Source organism: Oncorhynchus mykiss, chromosome 10, assembly GCF_013265735.2.
Source record: "Oncorhynchus mykiss isolate Arlee chromosome 10, USDA_OmykA_1.1, whole genome shotgun sequence".
In the NCBI taxonomy this organism is placed as follows: Eukaryota; Metazoa; Chordata; class Actinopteri; order Salmoniformes; family Salmonidae; genus Oncorhynchus; species Oncorhynchus mykiss.
Genome location: NC_048574.1, coordinates 45460112 through 45475991, shown reverse-complemented (window position 1 = coordinate 45475991; position 15880 = coordinate 45460112). Strand labels below are relative to the sequence as shown.

The following is a 15880-nucleotide window of genomic DNA, read 5'->3' as shown; positions in this document are numbered from 1 at the left end:
AGACATGGATTGTGTCTGTGTGTGCCATTCAGCGGGTGAACGGGCAAGACAAAAGATTGAAGTACCTTTGATCGGGGTATGTTCCAGGCGCATCGGCTTGAGTGTGTCAAGAACTGCAACACTGCTGGGTTTTTCACACTCAACAGTTCCCTGTGAGATCTGAAGAATGGTCCACCACCCAAAGGACGTCCAGTCAACTTGACACAACTGTGGGAAGCATTGGAGTCAACATGGGCCAGTATCCCTGTGGAATGCTTTCGACACCTTGTAGAGTCCATGCCCCGACGAATTTAGACTGTCCTCAGGCCAAAAGGGGGTGTAAATCAATATTAGGAAGTTCTTCATGTTTAATACACTCAGTGTATAGCATTTGGCACCAATTTCAGCATTTTACAACCCCTTGTAATACGGATAAAAAATCTAGAAACAAAAAAATCTAAGAACAGTTAGTTATATTTTACACACACATGAAGGTACCCATAAGCAATCATTTCTGATGAAAAAACACAAGTGGGAAAAATTGGTGTATATAGCATTTTGAAACTAAACTCTTCATGAGTCTCCACTGTAATCCTCGGCCCCGTCTCAGACGGAACAGCTCAATATGGCAGTGTGGTGGCAGCAGGCTGGCACCGGGGCAGGCCCTCCCCGCTCCACTAACAGCGCCCTGGGAGCACTTTGGCAGGATCAGTTGCTCTGCTCCTCTGGCCCTTTGGCTGAAAACACACACACACACAGACACACACACGCCTGGTGGAAGCATAGAGGAGACAGAGGCTGTGTCCTTGAGTGGAGATCAAATATGAGCCATCCGCTCTATCAGTTCAACACAGACCCCACGACAAATCACACCCCCTACACCATACACACCCTACACCATACACACCCTACACACACTACACCCTACACACCCTACACACACTACACCATACACACCCTACACACACTACACCCTACACACCCTACACACACTACACCCTACACACACTACACCATACACACCCTACACCATACACACCCTACACACACTACACCCTACACATCCTACACACACTACACCATACACACCCTACTACACACACTACACCATACACACCCTACACCATACACACCCTACACACACTACACCATACATACCCTACACACACTACACCCTACACACCCTACACACACTACACCATACACACCCTACACCATACACACCCTACACACTCTACACCCTACACACACTGAACCATACACACCCTACACACACTACACCATACACACACTACACCATACACACCCTACACACACTACACCATACACACCCTACACCATGCACACCCTACACACACTACACCATACACACACTACACCATACACACCCTACACACCCTACACCATACACACCATACACCATGCACACCCTACACACCCTACACCATACACACCCTACACACACTACACCATACACACCCTACACACACTACATCATGAACAACCTACACACACTACACCATACACACCCTACACCATGCACACCCTACACACCCTACACCATACACACCCTACACACACTACACCATGAACAACCTACACACACTACACCATGCACACCCTACACACACTACACCATGAACAACCTACACACACTACACCATGCACACCCTACACACACTACACCATGCACACCCTACACACACTACACCATACACACCCTACACACACTACACCATACACACCCTACACACACTACACCATACACACCCTACACACACTACACCATACACACCCTACACACACTACACCATACACACTGTACACAAACTACACCATGCACACCTTACACACACTACACCATACACACCCTACACCATACACACCCTACACACTCTACACCCTACACACACTGAACCATACACACCCTACACACACTACACCATACACACACTACACCATACACACCCTACACACACTACACCATACACACCCTACACCATGCACACCCTACACACACTACACCATACACACACTACACCATACACACCCTACACACCCTACACCATACACACCATACACCATGCACACCCTACACACCCTACACCATACACCCTACACACACTACACCATACACACCCTACACACACTACATCATGAACAACCTACACACACTACACCATACACACCCTACACCATGCACACCCTACACACCCTACACCATACACACCCTACACACACTACACCATGAACAACCTACACACACTACACCATGCACACCCTACACACACTACACCATGAACAACCTACACACACTACACCATGCACACCCTACACACACTACACCATGCACACCCTACACACACTACACCATACACACCCTACACACACTACACCATACACACCCTACACACACTACACCATACACACCCTACACACACTACACCATACACACCCTACACACACTACACCATACACACTGTACACAAACTACACCATGCACACCTTACACACACTACACCATACACACCCTACACACACTACACCATACACACCCTACACACACTACACAATGCACACCCTACACACACTACACCATGCACACCCTACACACCCTACACACCCTACACCATACACACCCTACACACACTACACCATACACACCCTACACACACTACACCATGAACAACCTACACACACACTACACCATGCACACCCTACACACACTACACCATGCACAACCTACACACACTACACCATACACACCCTACAAACACTACACCATACACACCCTACACACACTACACCATACACACCCTACACACACTACACCATGAACAACCTACACACACACTACACCATGCACACCCTACACACACTACACCATGCACACCCTACACACACTACACCATACACACCCTACACACACTACACCATACACACCCTACACACACTACACCATACACACCCTACACACACTACACCATACACACCCTACACACACTACACCATACACACTGTACACAAACTACACCATGCACACCTTACACACCCTACACACACTACACCATACACACCCTACACCATACACACCCTACACACACTACACCATACACACCCTACACACACTACACCCTACACACCCTACACACCCTACACCCTACACACAATACACCATACACACACCACACCCTAAACACACTACATCATACACACCCTACATACACTTCTACCCTACACACCTTACACCACACCATACACATACTACACCACACACACTACACACACTACACCATACACACCCTACACACACAACACCACACACACACACTACACACACTACACACACTACACACACACTACACACACTACACCACACACACACTACAAACACTACACCCTACACACACTACACACACTACACCACACACACACACTTCTACCCTACACACACCACACCCTACACACACTTCACCCTACACACCTTACACACAATACACCATACACACCCTACACACACTACACCACACACACCCTACACCGCACACACCCTACACACACTACACCACACACACCCTACACACACTACACCAAAAACACCCTACACACAATACACCATACACACACTACACAACACACACCCTACACATACTACACCCTACACACACTACACACCCTACACACCCTACACCCCCTACACACCGTACACACACTACACCCTACACACCATACACACACTACACCCTACACACCATACACACACTACACACACTACACCACACACACTACAAACACTACACCCTACACACACTACACCACACACACACTACACACACTACACCACACACACCCTACACACAATACACCATACACACACTACACAACACACACCCTACACACACTACACCCTACACACACTATACACCCTACACACCCTACACCCCCTACACACCGTACACACTACACCCTACACACCATACACACACTACACCCTACACACACTACACACACTACACCACACACACACTACACACACTACACCACACACACACACTTCTACCCTACACACACCACACCCTACACACACTTCACCCTACACCCTACACACCCTACACACACTACACCACACACACCGTACACACAATACACCATACACACCCTACACACACTACACCACACACACCCTACACCGCACACACCCTACACACACTACACCCTACACACACTACACCACACACACCCTACACACAATACACCATACACACACTACACTACACACACCCTACACACACACTACACACCCTACACACCATACACACACTACACCCTACACACCATACACACACTACACCCTACACACTCTACACACACTACACCCTACACCCTACACACCCTACACACCCTACACACCCTACACCCCCTACACACCCTACACACGAAAGTTTAAGTTGAATTTTACTATCACTGAAAATGCACCTTTCAAATGCACGCTTGATACTCATACCTGTATTATGAGTTCACATTATGAATTCACATACCATACTCTGAAAACTCACGAGCTACAAAGTTCCACCACACAATACACATTACAAATAGAGACTCACTCCACCAGAAACACACCTACTCTGGAATATAAACACACATGACTCAAACACACTCCGGGACACACTGTGAACACACACTGTAAACACACACATGACTCAAACACACTCCGGGACACACTGTGAACACACACTGTAAACACACACATGACTCAAACACACTCCGGGAAACACTGTGAACACACAATGTGAACACACACATGACTCAAACACAGATCTGGACACACTGTGAACACAGACCTGATTCAAACGCACACCTGGACACACTGTGAACACAGACCTGATTCAAACACAGACCGGGACACACTGTGAACACAGACCTGATTCAAACACACACCTGGACACACTGTGAACACAGACCTGATTCAAACACACACTGGGACACACTGTGAACACAGACCTGATTCAAACACACACCTGGACACACTGTGAACACAGACCTGATTCAAACACACACCTGGACACACCGTGAACACAGACCTGATTCAAACACACACCTGGACACACTGTGAACACAGACCTGATTCAAACACAGACCGGGACACACTGTGAACACAGACCTGATTCAAACACACACCGGGACACACTGTGAACACAGGGACTCAGGAGACACAGTCTTGTCCGGGAAGTTAAGGTGAGCAGAGTTTTGCGCAGCAGCACCAGCTGAATGAATAATGAAGTGGCTGGGTCTGTTTGATTGCGGGTGAGGGGTGACGGGGGCTCAGATATGACCGCTAAACTCCATCTTACAGACTCTCAGGAATAGACCGACATGCAGGCAGCAGCAGTCACACACACACACACACACACACACAGCACAGCTTCAGACTGTCAGTAAGAATATTCATGTTCTTTAAAATACCAAGAAGAGCTGGCAACACAGCGTCAAGTGTTACAGTAATACAAACATGGAGGCTAAAGCTGGCTGCAGCTGGTGGAGAGATGTTCACACTGGAGCTAAAGCATAGCAGCCAGCCGCAGACACATATGTAGTACATACAAGAACACCAGCAATGCCCGCATAGACCATATCTGCTGACTTTGAGTACATCTAGTCAAATGTATAATTCAGAAACACTAATGAGGAAAGCCTAGAGAGGGGAGATGAGACAGGGGAACAGGGGAAAGAGGGGAGGTGGAGTGGAGAGAGGGGAGGTGAGCTAGGAGAGGGGAGGTGAGCTAGGAGAAGGGAGGTGAGCTAGGAGAGGGGAGAAGGGAGATAAGAAGAGGGGAGAGTGGGAAAAGAGGAAAGAGGCAAATCCAGGAGATTATAAGGGTGGAAGAGGCAGGAAGAATGAACACGGAGGAGAGAGGAAAGACTGAATAGAAAAAGAGGGGGTGTGAGAGGAGATGTGGAGGTTAGGGAATGTGACGAAGGAGGAGAGAGACAAAGGGAGTGTGACAAGAGAGCAGAGGAGGAAGAGAGAGCGACAGGAAAGGAGAATGGGAAAAGAACTCTGTGTCCTCTCAAAGAGGGTTGAGATTTTAAGACCTGACCAGCTGGTTCGTATAAACTCATATCACAGTGACCATGAGGGTGAACTTTTCAATCCCTGGCCAGCATTCTTCACATCTCAGAACCTTGCACAACAGCCCCCAGTTACAGTCATCATGTTATTTATCTTAGTTAATAGGATGTCTCACCTTGACATGAAAGTCCTGCATGTCCCCAAAAACATTGTATTTACATGGTAATTAAATGACTATGTACAGTATGGATAGATACGGTCAGTGGAGATTCTAGCATGCATATCTTGGTGGGCCCAAAAAATTATAATTGGATGCATGCCAGCAAAGCCACTACACATCACAACACTAAACAATACATGAACTGCACTATACCACTGCTACACCTGGCTGTCAGCGGAGTCTGGCAGCAAAACAGTTAATTCAGCCTCATTTACTGCCTAAAAAAAACATTGCTGATGGCTGACTTGCTTAAACAAATGTGGTTTCTACTGACAATTGAGATGTACAAATTATGGCATAAGGTGAAGACAAGCAGATAAGAGGCAATCCGTAATTTCGATCAAGACATTAATGAGCGAGCGACGACGGACGTTGTCAATATAACTATTTGTTCTGCACTTTTGAAATGTACAGCGACAGAATTCAGAACATAGGCCGTTCTTACAGTGTTCTCCCTGTACACCACGTCAGAACGGTATGATAACTAAAGGGGGCATATAAGCAGACAATGAAAGCTCTTACAATATTCCATGATTACATTTCTCAAAAACAGGTTATAGGCTATATGTGCACCACCAAGTCAGAACAGTAAGCAAAATTAAGAGCTGAAAATCAACCAAATTATTAGGCTGAGGCACATGGGCTACTAACATCTTACTACACAACATACACTTAGTATTACTTTCTTAGCTACAGTATACATATCTCCCTGGAATATTACATAATTTATGCAGCAGCATACAAGACATTTTTGGACTCACCCTGCTGTGCTCACTTGAACAGGAAAATGGCGCGGCGGTCCTTTGTGGGCAAATTTTGTCATCAAAGTCTGGAATTCTCTGGATTATGGTGCTTTCAAGACAACTGGGAACTAAAAAAAACAACAACCTTGAATCATGATGACGTCAGCAATCTTCAGGTTGTAGCTCTAGAAAGAGGCGAGTTCCCGATTTATAATTCCGAGTTGGATGAATGTTAAAAAAAAAAAATCCCAGGCATAGCTAATTTTTCCCGAGTTTCCAGATGTCTTGAACTCACTAAAGTCAGATTTTGCAGTTCCGAGTTAACAGTTGTTTTGAGCGTAGCACAAATCATGCTTCATTGACAATATGGCCAATGTTGAATGTTTATCATTTTAAACTAGGAAAAGAGGCCCTTGATCTTAGACTTGGGACCACACAGCCACAGCCACTGAATAGCAGGCTAATGATTGCTTTGCAGTGCTTGCAGTTAGCCACTGATTCCTTACAAAACACTCATTGTTGAATTTGTGATTTCCAACTTGTTGTGTAATGTTTATGTCCAATGGCCGATGAGCACCGATACGTTTTCTCCGTAATTTCTCTTCATATGAAAAGGATTAAGAAGGATTTGCCAGTAGATTCTACCCTTAGACGTAGTGTCCCCATGAGTGACAGAACACTGAGCCAATCACGGCGCAATGCTCCGTATTTTCTGCTGGCTTGCCCCACTACCACAGAAAGCACTGAGCTAGGCTGAAACACCTGCATTTTGGAGCTGCCTTACTCAAGAAAACAAAAAAGAGACCATGTTTGTATGCGGCTTTATTAACTCAATGATATATGTATGTTTATTTTTTTACATTGTTTGTAAAAAATTAACACCAAAATAACCATCCTCACCTGCCCTGAATGACAGGCAGACACTGTATATGGTCATAGAATAGTCTGTTATGTATTGACCTGTTTGTGGCTTGTGGCTTGTTCGCTTGTGGCTTGTGGCTTGTGGCTTGTGGCTTGTGGCTTGTGGCTTGTAGCTTGTGGCTTGTGGCTTGTGGCTTGCAAAATTTCTAACCTTGTCCACGTGCTCAATTGGCTGCTGGTGGATGAAATGACACAATCTCAGATTTTTGCAAAGCTGTAAACTGTGATAATAAAAAGTCATTGTTTTAGAGTGAGGGGAGGTTTTCATCACAATCAATTTGCGTTTGTTTGCAAACCTAATGCATGTCAAAAAAAAAAAAACTTCACGATGCAATCGCAAAAAACCTGAATATGCAATCACAGCTGCTTTGTAGAAGCTGTACCTTCATAGCAATTATACTCTACCTGCCTACCATAATTAATACCTATTACTGTAAATACATGTTTTGTCATCGATGTAAAGTGGGATTGAAAAAGGCTTACAGAATTGATTTTGACCTCCACCTCCACCTTGCTCACTTCCCCTGTGTCTTTCACCGACTGTACACAGTGAACACAGAGAGCCATCCACAGGGTTAAGGGTCAGGGGTTAGGGGTCAGTCACTCTGTGAGAATGTAGGAAGTGACCTACTGTAACTCAGACCTAGCAGCTGACTGACACGTCCTTTACTTCTAGCTGACTTGTGTTCTTTAGAGTTAAGGGGTAAAGGTTAATAACAGTCTCATTCAAAACCCTTGATACAGTGGGGCTGTGGCCTGTGACGCTCAATGCCAATCATCTGTTATTATCCATTTAACTAAGAGGGTCCTTACATCATGCTCATAGACAATCTGCTGTTGCAGTAAATGCTAGCTCACATCGCTAGGTCCAAAGTCTCCCACACATGTAAAGCCCCTGAGTGCTGCAGGAAACCAATTACCCCTCACATGACCTCCTGAGCGTGGGCGTCACAGGTCAAATCACACAGCTGACCTGCTACCTGACGGCTACACGAGCTGTCACACTCCTCACCTGCACTAGCGCCAGCCACCATTACTGCTTTATCACACCCCATTAAAGAGACTTGCTTCCCCATGCACTAATTTAGCTTCCCTTTTCAAATTGACCACCATCTTCCTCAGAATGTTTGGCAAAAGTGGGCCTTCCTCCCTCTGCCAGCTCCGAGCTTTTTCTCGCTCTGCGAGAGAAGAGATGTGTGATCCTGGAACAAGGTTGTCAGATATCCATGGATACCGACCGTGCTCTTTCATAGTCGATTCTTCGATCAGTGTTCATGGCCTGTCTAAAGAAACTCCCGAGGTCCGTTAGCCGGCATAATTATATTCAAACAGGGATTGATGTTTCAGCCTTCATTTTAGTCTGTCAATGAAATCTGTAATAGTATGGGGGAGTAAATGGAACGAGTGATAGTGAGCAAAGAGGACAGGGGAAACATCATGGGTGAAACAGCAGAAAGAGGAGGATGAAAGAGTATGACTGTGCCTATGGAAGCAGGCATGGACCTCCTCTCTCTCTACTGGTCCAGAGAGATAGCGAGAGAGATACTGGTCCAGAGAGATAGCGAGAGAGATACTGGTCCATTGCACCAAACACTGAGCTAGAACACAGCTTGATGGGCAGAAGACACAGCCATTTTGGATTTGAGTTGAATCAATGCTTTTCCTTGAAGTCAGGTACAAAACACGAAAGGCTATCAAAGGACAAAACTATTACATAACAATATAGCTATGGTATGTTGTTATCCTACACAGGGAGAGATAGAGGGAGAGTGAGGAGTTCGATTTTACCTTAGGTGTTCCTGTATTATAAATAAAATTAAGGCCTGATGGAGTCTCTCTCTCTCTCTCTCTCTCTCTCTCTCTCTCTCTCCCTCCCTCCCTCCCTCCCTCCCTCCCTCCTTCCCTCCCGCCCTCCCTCTCTCCCTCTGCTCTTTAATTGAGCTAGTTAAGCTTGTCGTTGCCCTGCAGTTTAAATACATCTCAGCCTGCATTAATACACATTAAAGCTCGCCAGGGAGCCAAGAGAAGCCTGTTAGCCATATAGTCATATTTACAGCACACCATTAATTGTCTCTGCTCAGTGGTACAGAATCAAATGTGCAATACACTGAGATGCATGCTTTGCCAACCGTTAAAACCACACACACTTTTGTTTTACTGTCCACGTGGGGACCAAAAAAATGGATTCCCAGTCAAAATCCTATTTTCCCTAACCCCCACATTCATCTTCCCTATCACTGCGATCTCTGTCAGCTGGCCATAAGGAGCTCTGTTGTCAAGGGAACTATCTTACATCAAATACACTTGAACTGATTGATAAGCAAATGAATCTGAATCTCCATGGCTAAGTAAGCAATGATTTACCTAATTTGAAAAAAACTAATCTTTCTTCCCCCCTCTATAAAAAACTCTGGGCTTGTGGTGAAAGTTCCCACACACTGAACAAATACTGGACCACATTTCCCATCAGAAATGACAAGAGTCTGTCCAAGATGCCTCGTTTTCATCTGTCCCACACTCCTCCTACTGGCATGGTTCCCACACACTCCCACAGCCAGCATCCCACAGCCAGCACCCCACAGCCAGCATCCCATAGCCATTATGCAGGAGCAGCCGCCATGTTGTTTGTGTGTTTGTGAATGTGTGTGAGAGTGATTGAATGTGTGTGTGTGTGTGTGTGTGTGTGTGTGTGTGTGTGTGTGTGTGTGTGTGTGTGTGTGTGTGTGTGTGTGTGTGTGTGTGTGTGTGTGTGTGTGTGTGTGTGTGTGTGTGACTGTGTGCAGGGGAGTAGGAGCAACATTAGAGGGTAGCACTTTTTTGTCGTGGAAAAACAGATTGTAAATGCTCATTTCTAGTAACTTTGAGAAAAGGAAACAGACCAATCTTAACTTATAAATGGGAGAATTTACAATGCTAAGGGGGGTCTTATAGAGAGGCACTTCCTCTGGTACAGTCCAATCAGTCTTAAGGCCATGGCCATTGATACTGTACTGAATTCCAGTGTGACTGTTAATGTGGATATATTCAATGAAACAACCATTTTGTACTCATTCTCTGCTACCGTACGATAAATTTCCTAGTATTTCTCTCACTTCCCCTGTCAGGTTGCTACTATTGCTGCTCTACATACTGTATGGTTGGAAACTTAGCGTAATGTTTTCAACGTATAATACAGTTATTATACTGTAATAATAACCAGCAACATAAACAGTTAAAAATGTTTTTTTTTTTTTTTTAAGTAGGCAGGGATGAAAGGTCAAACTGAAATGAATCAACCTACACAATATTATCCAAAATAAAATATCATCATGGCTGCCTCTCGCCTGCATGAAGTTAACACATGAAATCCACCCTCTAGATCAGGGATGGGCAACTTTGACCTGGGGTGGGGGGCACCAAAAACACTGAACTCATCATGAGGGGCGGAGTTGCTCGCGGGTCTGCGTACCTACATCCACAGTCACTAAGTTTCATGCAATTCTACTCAATTTGCCAGGGGGCAGAGAGGAAAATGTACTGTTTCATCGCTAAGTTCCTGCAATTCTACACATCTAGCCATCGGGTGGAGAGAAATGTTTTGCAATTTTTAATATGATATCTGAGTGAGACTGACTAACAAAATCAATGGGGCCATGATAACAAGTTTAGATAGCTGGTCTCTAAACTAGACGTCTAAAAAATGTTAGCTGGCATGGACTAATTGACTAACTGTAAGTGACTGACATAGAATGGTAGAGTACACAAGGTGCAATTTCGAAATCTGATTGTGCATCAGCAGTATTTCTCAACAGTAAGTTGAACTCATTTTTAACTGAGTTCCAATTTTGGAAATTGATCCAAGGGATTTCAAAAGAGCGCCAGTTGCCCATCCCCGCTCTCGTTTAAAGGTCCAATGGAGCTGTTTTTGTTTCGATATCAAAATAACTAAGTACCTTACTGTGATTGTTTTCAATTAAAATGGTCAAAAATAAACATAGCAAATTTCTCAACCAAGAATTTTGCCCGGACTGTCTGGGAATGGTCTGTGGTGAGTGGTGAGGAGAAAACTGAAAACGGGCAGTTATTGGCAAAGAGATTAGGAACTCTCTTTCTTATTGGTCTATTAACTCATTTGTCCCCTGGTGATGTCACCAGGCAGGCCGAAATTCAACCCACCAAACAGGCGGAAATTTCAGGCAGACTGAATTATCATCAGGGAATTATCATACTTTTCACAGTATTATTCCTACCTCATAAATATATACAGTTGAAGTCGGAAGAATACAACCTTGCCAAATACATTTAAACTCAGTTTTTCACAATTCCTGACATTTAGTCCTAGTAAGAATTCCCTGTTTTAGGTCAGTTAGGTTCTCCACGTTATTTTAAGAATTCGAAATGTCAGAATAATAGTAGAGAGAATGATTTACTTCAGCTTTTATTTCATCACATTCCCAGTGGGTCAGAAGTTTACATACACTCAATTAGTATTTGTTAGCATTGCCTTTACATTGTTGAACTTGGGTCAAACGTTTCGGGTAGCCTTCCACAAGCTTCCCACAATAAGTTGGCTGAATTTTGGCCCATTCCTCCTGACAGAGCTGGTGTAACTGAGTTAGGTTTGTAGGCATCCTTGCTCGCACATGCTTTTCAAGGTCTGCCTACAAATTTTCTATAGGATTGAGGTCAGGGCTTTGTGATGGCCACTTCAATATCTTGACATTGTTGTGCTTAAGCCATTTTGCCACAACTTTGGAAGTATTCTTGGGGTCATTGTCCATTTGGAAGACCCATTTGAGAGCAAGCTTTAACTTCCTGATGTCTGAGATCTTGAGATGTTGCTTCAATATATCCATATAATTTTCCTACCTCATGATGCCATCTATTTTGTGAAGTGCACCAGTCCCTCCAGCAGCAAAGCAAACCCCCGTGCTTTTACGGTTGGGATGGTGTCCTTCGGCTTGCAAGCCTCCCACTTTCTCCTCCAAACATAACGATGGCCATTATGGCCAAACAGTTCTATTTTTGTTTCATCAGACCAGAGGATATTTCTCCAAAAAGTACGATCTTTGTCCCCATGTGCAGTTGCAAACCATACTCTGGAGCAGTGGCTTCTTCCTTGATGAGCGGCCTTTCAGGTTATGTCGATATAGGACTCGTTTTACTGTGGATATTGATACTAATGTACCTGTATCCTCCAGCATCTTCACAAGGTCCTTTGCTGTTGTTCTGGGATTGATTTGCACTTTTCACACCAAAGTACGTTAATCTCTAGGAGACAGAACGCGTCTCCTTTCTGAGCGGTATGACGGCTGCGTGGTCCCATGGTGTTTATACTTGCGTACTATTGTTTGTACAGCTGAACGTGGTACCTTCAGGCATTTGGAAATTGCTTGAAGGTAGGTCTACAATTTTCTTGGCTGTCTTGGCTGATTTCTTTTGATTTTCCCATGATGTCAAGCAAAGAGGCACTGAGTTTCAAGGTAGGCCTTGAAATACATCCATAGGTACACCTCCAATTGACTCAAATTATGTCAATTAGCCTATCAGAAGCTTCTAAAGCCATGACATCATTTTCTGGAATTTTCCAAGTTGTTTCAAGGCACAGTCAACTTTGTGTATGTAAACTTCTGACCCACTGGAATTGTGATACAGTGATTTATAAGTGAAATAACCTGTCTGTAAACAATTGTTGGAAAAATTACTTGTGTCATACACAAAGTAGATGTCCTAACCGACTTGCCAAAACTATAGTTTGTTAACAAGAATTTTGTGGGGTGGTTGAAAAATGGGTTTTAATGACTCCAACCTAAGTGTATATAAACTTCTGACTTCTACTGTATAAAACACAGGAAAATCCAATTTTTGACTGTACTGGGCCTTTAAGATGCTATCATTTAATCAGAGATCATATTTGATCATTCAGATTGATTCACATTATGGCAGCTCATCAGTCTATGAACTCTATGGGCTTGGAGAGACACTTCTCACTATCTTACCTGTTTGTTTGTTGCCTCTCTCTCTCTCTTTCTCTCCCTCTCCGGTTGTTTGTCTGTTCATGGCTGTCACTCTCCTGCCATGATCATGACAGCACCAAAGTCTTAACACATGGAAGACACCTTCATGACCCATAATCCCTGTGATGAAGTTATAGACTAAGTCTAAGTTTAAAGCACTCTAATTTGCCAGCTAGTTTGCGAGGGGTGGTGTGCAGGCAGTTGCCAAGAACCTTACTTACTTAGAACCTTGCACTATCTTCTCGACAGGTGGAACATCCATTCCTAACTCGCTGACCCTGTGATGAAGACTAAGACAGTGATTGTGCAAGCAATTCTGCAGCTAGCAAGTATTCTTGAGTTCAAAACATTCACTATCAGTGTTTTCACACCAGAACTACCCAGCGATAGCTGGTTAGATAAAACCTCACAGCTAAAAATGACTAAACTGTAAATGTAAAGCTAACTAGTTAACTAGCACCCTGCATCCCACTGCTGGCTTGCCTCTGAAGCTAAGCAGGGTCGGTCCCTGGGTGGGAGACAAGATGCTGCTGGAAGTGGTGTTGGAGGGCCAGGAAAGGGCATTTTTCAAAAAAAAAAAAAGAAGCCCCAGGGCAGTGATTGGGGTCATTGCCCTGTGTAGGGTGCTGTCTTTCAGATGGGATGTAAAACAGGTGTCCTGACTCCCTGTGGTCACTAAAGATCACATGGCACTTATCGTAAGAGTAGGGGTGTTAAACCTGGTGTCCTGGCTAAATTCCCAATCTGGCCCTCATACCATCGTGGCCACCTAATTATCCCCAGCTTCCAATTGGCACATTCCTCTCCTCTCCCCTGTAACTATTCCCCAGGTCGTTGCTGTATATGACAATTGTTTCTCAGTCAACTTACCTGGTAAAATAAGGGTTACATATAAATAAAATAGCCAGGAGAAAAAGCTTATAGTAGCTCAAGTTTCATTCTAACTTATCACAGTTGATCTACATAAACTTACTTTGTCGTTGCCAACAACAGTCACCCGGTGCAGTGAGTCATGATGGTGGTGCTATACAGTGCTTTTTCTTTCACTCACACAGAGGAGGTTGGTGGCACCTTAATTGGGGAGGACGGGCTCGTGGTTTTGACTGGAGTTGAATGAGTGGAACGGTATCAAGTACATCAAACACATGGTTTGCAGGTGTATGATGCCATTCCAATTGCTCCTTTCCGGCCATTACTGTAAGCCGTCCTCCTCTCAGCAGCCTCCTGTGTCACGCACTGCCACACTGCTTGTAACAAACCGAGAGTGAGAATGAAGCAGTCAGTGGGGGCGGGGCAAGTGACTCACGTTCCAGCAGGCCTTTTCAAATAGCAGTCCCTCAACAAAATGTGGTGACTCATTTTTCTAAATAAAAGCTTTGCTGAATTATTACAATAGTTTCTTATATGGGGGGGGGGGGGGGGGGGGGGGCATTTTACTACGCTCCTACGCCCTGGACACTGTGAGTGTGCGTGAAAACAGACACCAGAATTCCTGAAGAGAGTAGGGAGAGAGCCTGGGACTGGAAGCAGGCTGAATGGTTGAGGAACAGACATCAGCCCGTGAGAGACGGCTTGGACGGCATTACATAAACGGTCTCTCTATGGGAGCCAGTTTCACGACAGGGTCTGCCCCAGCCTATCGACCCCAGCCTGTCACTTGTCTTGTGCGTGTGATATAACACACGCTGTGAGTGTGTGTGTGTGTGTTTGTGTGTGTGCAGACTAAAGATGTGTGAGCTAGCTCCATGGCAGTGGTTAATGGTGAGAGTGGGTCTAAATGAGGTTGAGGCATGCTGGGAGCCCAGCCCGGACCCATCTCCTACCATGCCCTTTCCAACTACCACAACAACCACAGGTCTATTCACTAACTCACTCCTACAGTAATCAGCCACGCAGGTTAACCAGATCATGGCTAGCTAGCACACGCGAACAGAGAGGGAGATAGAAAAAA

The 15880-nt window shown here is 44.9% G+C and overlaps 1 protein-coding gene across 1 annotated transcript in view; it reads right to left on the bottom strand.

The window, feature by feature from the left end:
• The window catches only part of LOC110534036 (disks large homolog 4), an 89771-nt gene that overhangs the window by 73439 nt on the left and 452 nt on the right, over nt 1-15880 (bottom strand). The gene's annotated exons all lie outside the window — the stretch shown is intronic.